At 44.6% G+C, this 6,610-nt stretch overlaps 1 protein-coding gene across 1 annotated transcript in view; it reads left to right on the top strand.

The window, feature by feature from the left end:
• The first annotated feature begins 270 nt into the window (after positions 1 to 270).
• The window catches only part of WASF2 (WASP family member 2), a 68,625-nt gene continuing 62,285 nt past the window's right edge, over positions 271 to 6,610 (top strand). Inside the window, exon 1 of the mRNA XM_066638904.1 lies at positions 271 to 405. The gene's annotated coding sequence lies outside the window, so the exon portion shown is untranslated. The remainder of the gene's footprint in view (positions 406 to 6,610) is intronic.

Here is a 6,610-nt window from a genome sequence, read left to right as displayed (position 1 = left end):
CAAATCAAACCTTACTTTTCATTCTAAGCCAACCAACTTGAAGGCAGACCGGCCCACCGCACCTTCACACTTGGTACGTCCCGCCTTGTTTATCCGTTTTTTCCGTTGGGACCTGGTTGGGTGTGGTCGCTTCGTGTGAGTAAGAAATCAGCCAATCGCGTGAGGGGATGCGAGATTGACAAGGGGTGGGAGCCAATGGGATGAGAGCAGGAAGGTGCTGGCTGACCAATGAACGTGCACACCGGCGGAGAAGGAGGAGGCGGGGCCGGCTTCGGTCAGGGCAAGGCTGAGGGGGAAAGAAGCCGTGGAATGGCGGACGGCCGGGACGGTTCGCTTCGGTAGTGACGAGCTGAAGGGAGAGGAAGGGGAAGAAGGGCGGGCTGCCGGAGAAAGCTGTGTGGGCGGGTAAGTGTCGGTCCTTGGCGGGGGCTAGGAGGGGAGCCGCCCCGGCCAGGTGCTCATCTGAGGCGGGAGTGGTTGTTATGTGGTGGGGGGCTCCGCTGGTGGGCGTGGCCTACAGGGCGTGGCCAGGAGATGCTCCGCCCTGAGTATGATAAGGGAGAACAGTGACATGGTGTAGGAGAGCCTGGGAGGGGCCCTGCAGTGGGGCGGGGGGCTCCTTAAGTATTGCAGGGATTGTGGGCCGCCTTGGGCTGGAGGCTGAGACGTGCCACCCTTCCCAGCAGGGCTTCCCAAACCTTTTATCGCCGGGACCCACTTTTTGGAATGACAGTCTGTCAGGACCCACCTGCAGGTGATGTCATGACTGGCAGTGACATCATCAAGCTGGAAAAATTTTAAGCCCTGCCCCATAAGACAGAATCAAATCTAATTAACTAAGCAAGTAAGGGCCCAGTCCTATCCTAGTTTCCATTGTTGGTGCAGGTGTACCAGTGGAGTGTGTGCTGTCATGGAGGGGCAATCACTGGGGCATTCTTAAGGTATGGGGACATGTATTCCCTTGCCACGGGGTTGCATTATGGCTACACCGGAGCTGGAAAGATGGATAGGATTGGGCCCTTAGTTAATTAAAAGTTTACATTAAGAATAAGTTTAGAAATTCATTTAACATAAAGAATAATCGAAAGTAATGCACTTCCCCTGGAAGTGATGTCATGACTGGAAGTGACATCATCAAGCAGGAAAATTTTATTTAAAACCTGCCCATACGACAAAATCAAATCTAGTTAATTAAGCAAGTGATTAAATTAAAAGTTAACAATAAGTATAAGTTTAAAAATGTATTTAAAATAAAGGAGAGCCCAAGCACTCAATCAGTCATAAACTTTATTGGCATATATCACATGTAGCCAGAGAAACGAATCACAGATCTATGAATGGTAAAGGAATTCCCAGAGTATTAGTTAGTACAACCAGTTTCCCTTGTTCTATTAGCCGAGCTGGGACATTTCAAAAAAAGGAGCTAGTCTCAGTTATAGTTGGATCCTCAGATGACAATGTATCCTTCAGTCGGGTGTTGTCTGAATATCTGCCCACTTGCGATGTTCAGAGCTGAATATTTCTTGCGAGCAATTCTATAAAGTGTGCAATTCAAAACTGTATATGAGAGAGATTCGACTATAACTGACTCACAACTGCAACATCTTTCATTGTGTGGAGTCTTACTGAATCTTCCATACAACACGGCGAGGAGAATATATTACACCTGGCCAAAGTGAAGGCCATATGTTCGTAAGGGCACTTTAACAGAATGAGGTGCAATGCAAGTAACCAACTCTAGTAGGGATCTGAAGGCTTAGCAGGGAGCAAAATTTGCTCCCAAGCAATTGTTGATTTGTTTAAAACAAATCCCTAAATATTCCAAATGCTGCAGTCCCATCCACACTTACCCAGGAGTAAGCCCTGTTGACTCTCATTGTTAAAAGCATATACATCAGGGGTGTCAAACTTGTTTCATATGGAGGGCCGAAGTTGCCATTCATTGTGCCTGCTGAGGGCCAGAAGTGACATCATTAAGCGTATGATGGCTGGAAATAAGCATTTGTTCTCAGGTAGAAACTCATTGGCAGCAAATGTCAGAAGAGAAAAGGTGCAAATCTTGTTCCTATTTTTGAGATATGAGAGAGCCCAATTATCACACTGGGAGAACTCAGTTATAACAGGGGCTAGATAAATTGCTTTTCAGGGTTGCATTCAACCCACGGGCCTTGTGTTTGACACCCCTGATATGCTTAGTAGCCTGTAAAAATCTGTAACATTTCCCCTAGTCACATACCATGGTATAGCATCAAGTCTAATATATTAAAAATAAAATGCAAAGTGAAATGAATGGGAACCAACCTGAAATTGGTTCGTGACCCACCTAGTGGGTCCCAACCCACAGTTTGAGAAACATTGCTTTACAGCACTATTCATTTGACTCTTATTAAATAATAATTCGTGTATACAAAATATAAACTTATATTGTTGGCATCCTTCAGTCTCAGAAGACTGTGGTGTCACACTCTGAATGGTGGTTCTGGAACAGAGTGTCCTCTCCAGTGCACGAAGCCTGGGTAAAGTAGGTGTGGAGGATAGGCTGTTACCCATGCAGCAAATCCCCCCTCTCCACGTCGCTGAAATGGTCCAATGGAAAGGCAGAGACCAATACGGTTGGTTCCAGCGGCGTTGCAGGAGTTGCCAGAACGTGACTGTGTTCAGCCATGAACTGCCTCAGGGACTCTGGCTCCAGATTTTGCCTCGAGGTTGACTCCTGAAGCCTTTTCCATAACTGGATGTAGCCACAAGGCAGTGGAGGTTTGGGATCAGAGTTTTCCTTCTCTCAGATGAGCTGCCTTCCCAGGCTAACGAGTCCCATCTACCCGGCCTCTTACGACAAGTACAGCCAAACTGAGGGCCTATTCTTATCCCCAGCCCACAGGGGATATAAACTTATAGCTATAACAAAAACCATTCTAAACATTATCCCAACACCACACGCTGTTTATGCCTATTCCAATCAAGACAAGAACTGTCTGTTTTGTGTTCCCTTTTCTTCTTCTTTTTCCATCATGCTGGATTTTTTTTTCAGATGAAACTGCCATATAGGAATGTAAGAAGGACCCTGACCTGATGCACCAGGCCAAAAGGCCCCTCTAGCATCATGCTTCTCATATTGGCCAAGCAAGTGTGGCTTGGAATCAGAGAAATGGGAGTCCCCCCCAGTGGTTGCTTCCTAGCAACTGTTACTCATACCTGGAAATAGCTTACTGTCATCAGTGACTAGTAACCCTTGATAGACCTGGGCTCCGTGCATCTGTCTAATCCCCTTGTATAGCTATCTAGGTCAGTAGCCAAAACCTCATTTTGTGTGATGAATTTCATAAATTAAGCACTATTTTATGAAATACCTCTTGTTTGTTCCGAATCTTCTGCCAACCAGTTTCATTGTATAACCCCAGTTTCTGGTGTTATGAAAAGTAAGAAAAGTTTTTTCTATCCACCTCCTTCACACCTATAAATCTCTCCTGTACATAATTGTATTGTGTTTCTCAGTGTTTGTCCCCTGCTGTACCACTTCACATGATCCACCTGTCGGAAGTACCACCGGAAGTAACTAGTGATGATGTCATCGCCAGTTACTTCTGGATTGGGAGGCCAGATGCAATGTGACAAACACCAGAAGCTCAGAATGGATGGGAGGGCTTTTTTGAACTTGAAAAAATTGCATGCTGAAGCTCTTCCCACTGAGCTGAGTCTCCTTTCGTGTTAAGTTGCTGGTTTCTGCCAGTCTGCAGGGTTCTGGAGGTTCTGTGCATACCATTGGTGGTACAAATACCACTGGTTGAGAAACACTGGTATAAACTTCATGTTCCTCTCTGGTTGCTTTCTTTCTAAAATAGAAGTTTTCTCACCACATTTCTTACTGAACCACCACATTTCTCTGTTGCTGCTGTAATACAGGTCCAACCTTGTTATACACAGATTTTTTATACATGGATTTGACTCAACACGAATGACCACTGTAAATGAGAAGGAATGTGGTGATCCCTGGAGAAGGGGGAAATGCATCTCTTTAAAATCTCAGTTTAAAACTATCTCTTACTGTTGTAGAGAGACAGTCATGCAAAAGATCATTCCATTAGTCAGCTGAGTCGAATGGGGTCCTTTGCATTTCTAATTGCTGACTGTCACTCTACAACAGTAAGAAAAGCTGTTTTTAAACTGCAATTGTAAAGGGATGCACTTTTTAATTTTTTAAAAATTGCTTTTATTTAACATACTTTATGGTATCAGCAGAGAGTCCCAGAATCAAACCCCTGTCAATGTTGAGACACAATGTTATTAGGAGCAATAGAGGGGCAAGAAACCTGGAAATCTTTAAAGGTCTTTAAATCTATTTTTCCACTTTTTTAAATCCACAGTTGTTTTTTTTAATCCACTAGAGGTTCTGGAATGGAACCCCAGCAGATAACAAGACATGACCTGTACTTTTATGTTTGGGTGGGTTCACAACCTGAAGCACTCTAAGATTGCTTACTCCAGCCATCTTACTTCATGAGCCATCAAGCATCTTTACTTCCTGTCTGTGCTGCCGTCTTGTGGGAAGTAAACAGCAGAATGCGTGGCGAACTGCCTTACTCCTGGAGAAAACTACTGATGTTTGAAAGTAATAGGTGTGAGCCAGTGTTTGCCATTTCATCTGTAATGTTTCACTTCCGCATGGTCCACATTGCCAATTCAAAATTGAGTTGGTAGTACAAATGTGAAACTCTTGACTGCTGCAGGGGTGTAGATGCAGATGTAGCCATTGTGTGCTGATATAGCCTTTTAAGCTTTTGTCATGTTGCAGCCTTGTTGGCACTGGGCTTGTTTCTGAGCTTTGCATGCCACCATTTTTCTTGTTGTACCAGCTTATTTAATAAGCTTGTTTTAGGATTGCTCTCTCTCTCTCTTTTTTTCTTGCTCTTCCTTTTCCTTGTTAGAGGGTCATCTAGTGGGAAGGATGGGGGAAGCCCTTTATGGGTGAGGTTTCCTATTGTGAGTTGTGTTGGTAGGAAGGATGTGGGTGTAGTGGAGCTAGAAGAAGAACAGGGTGAAAGCACATGAAGCCACAGTATACTAAATCAGGCCGTTGCAGTGGCTCTCCAGGTGTTGGCTTTCTCCCCCAGATGGTGTTTTCCCAACCTGACCTAGAGATGCCGTTGATTGTGAGATGCTCTGAGCACAGACCACTGAGCTATCACGCGCCCCCCCCCCCCGCTTATTTCTGTGATAGAGGAAGGAAATGGGTAGCTGGAAGAGGAAACTTGGATGAAATCAGGAGACTGGTGTACTGACAAAGAATTTTGATTGTGTGTGTAGTAGGAGGTACTTGACCTTAGAAGTTCTTGATATGTTGCATTAAAGGTGATTTAGAATTGTAGGTTCTGTGTCACATAGGGAAGTGGGATAGAAAAGAGAGACAGTGAACTGAGGTGGGCAAAGAAATGGAGTCTGTCTTGGACTCATAGAACCTATGAGGTTCATAGGACCAATGAGGTGAGGGGACTCATGGTGTTGCTGGGGCAGGAAGCCTGGTATGTAGTGGGGTAAAGCCCTAGAATAAGCCACAAGTTTATGAAGAAGTTCCTATCTTATGACAGGGAGCATCTGATACAGGACATGAAAATTAGATAGGGGGTATGTTCTGTTATATATAGGAAGTACTTGTTTGATGCCTTGGGAGATGATTTGCCCTTAAAGAGATGTAAAGGAAGGTGGGTCTAAAGAGGTGGGAGTTCGAAAAGAGAGTTGCTTACCTACAGGATTGGTGAGACTGTTGGAGAAGAGAGTGTTTGCCATGTGTGGGGCTGGGTAGAATGTTGAAGATGAGGCTGGTTTGGGTATCAGCAGGAATGTACATGTTGTTGGAAGTTGAGATGCAGCAGGGAGAGTGATTGTTTCCATTGGAATGTTTAGTGAAGCTGGGCATCCTGCAATAAGAAAGGATATCTATTCTTTTAATTCTGTTTTGTAGATGTGTACAGTACCTTGCCCTGCCCCAAAGGCACTGAATGGGAAGAGGTGGAGGATTGTTTGCTTAAGGAGTCACTTGGATGTGACTTCTGAGGGCATATGGTGAAGCATGCCTGTGCTGGGTTGGGGCTTTCTGAGTGCGTTGGGTAGGCAGTGAGTGTGTGTTTCTCTGTCACATTGATGTCCCAGCCTTTCTTCCAAGAGCTCAGAACCACTTATATGATTCTCCACCTAACCCCTATTTTATCCTCAAGAACTCTGTGAGGAAGGTTAGGCTGAGAGGTTTGTGATTCAAGGTCATGCAGTGAGCTTCAGGATTGATTTGAACCTGTCTCTTCCTTATCAAAGTCTAGAGTTGTAGCCACTACACCACAGTAGAAGTGCAAACACTGCAGAAAGAGAAGCAGTTATGATTGGGTCATTAACGACCATTTGAAGTTCACTAGACACTTGCAGGCCTTATTTATTATGGGCACCTGATGGGTGTTGTGATACCTTTATTAGTGTTTGTGTCCTTATTTATGTGGAGTTTTTTTTTTCTGTATTCCAGTTTTGTTGTTTGCCTCTCTGAAACTTGCTGTGCTTGTGGAAATCTTGCCCTCTTTGTGTTTCTGCATGCAGCTGTTTGCCCTCACTGGTGAAAACTATTATG

Source organism: Tiliqua scincoides, chromosome 10 (assembly GCF_035046505.1).
Source record: "Tiliqua scincoides isolate rTilSci1 chromosome 10, rTilSci1.hap2, whole genome shotgun sequence".
Taxonomy (NCBI): domain Eukaryota; kingdom Metazoa; phylum Chordata; class Lepidosauria; order Squamata; family Scincidae; genus Tiliqua; species Tiliqua scincoides.
The sequence above is the reverse complement of the archived record's forward strand: the minus strand, read 5'-3'. Positions and strand labels throughout refer to the sequence as shown.